Raw genomic sequence first — 999 nt, 5'->3', positions numbered from 1 at the left:
TGTTGTTGTGAAATATTCAAAAATGTTGAGAATGTTGATATAAGATGAATGAAAATCGATGTTATGTTTAGAGGCAGTATGTTAAAAATGAATATGGTTGTCGAAAAAAGATAGGTAATGGTACATGTGAACTTGCAAATGATTGAGTAAATTGGGAATGATTGTTGCTGCCATACATATATGGTTAATGTTATGAAAAAATAAGATGCATTTGGATGAAAATTGCTTAGAAAGGTTGAAATGGACACTTAATGATACAAATAAGTTGCCAATACACATAACGTAAAGAATTACACAAGTAAGAGATATGAATTCCATAGTAAATATATGTCAAAATGTACATGAATGTGTAAAGATTAAGTGAGAAAAAAAAGACGTTCTAGCATTATGTAAGTTATTAAAATGATGATGAATGTATTATTGAGAAAAGAAAGTGAGAATGATTAATACTAAGTACATTAAGCTTGGTTTATTTCTAGGAAGTGTGCAAGTGGGAAAGAGATATCGTGGTGATTAATTAAGGGAGGAAACGTAATTGGATAAGTGGTGAAGTGATATCTCGCCATTGAGAGGTGAGTAGGGGGTATCGATTTTAAAATCTCCGTACTATATATTGTTTTACGTTAATAAACGTTGTTGGTCTTCCTTAAGTGTATTTGTGGATAGCATGAGCTGTTAGCCTTAATAGGCCATTTTTAAAACAGATTTATAATGATTTATATATTGCTATTATGGACAGCACGAGTTGGTAGAAACCAAAGGAAATTGCGAATGCAAGTGCTTTTAAAGTGATTTGGGTATATCTATAGATAAGCTATATATGTAAAGAGTTTTAGAAACCAGGAAACAAGCCTTTCATGATGTTTGCATAAAAATCCGTGCCTTGTATTTTTTTGTGTATGATATGCATAGCTAAATGCATTTGTGAAATGATTTAAAGTGCAAGTTTAAGCACCAGTTTTATTCCAATCTTTGTACAAAGTGGTTACACCATGCCAT

This window comes from Theobroma umbraticum, unplaced genomic scaffold (genome assembly GCF_002168275.2).
Source record: "Theobroma umbraticum cultivar Fairchild unplaced genomic scaffold, ASM216827v3 scaffold_146.0, whole genome shotgun sequence".
Classification (NCBI taxonomy): Eukaryota; Viridiplantae; Streptophyta; class Magnoliopsida; order Malvales; family Malvaceae; genus Theobroma; species Theobroma umbraticum.
Note: the sequence above shows the minus strand (reverse complement) of the source record.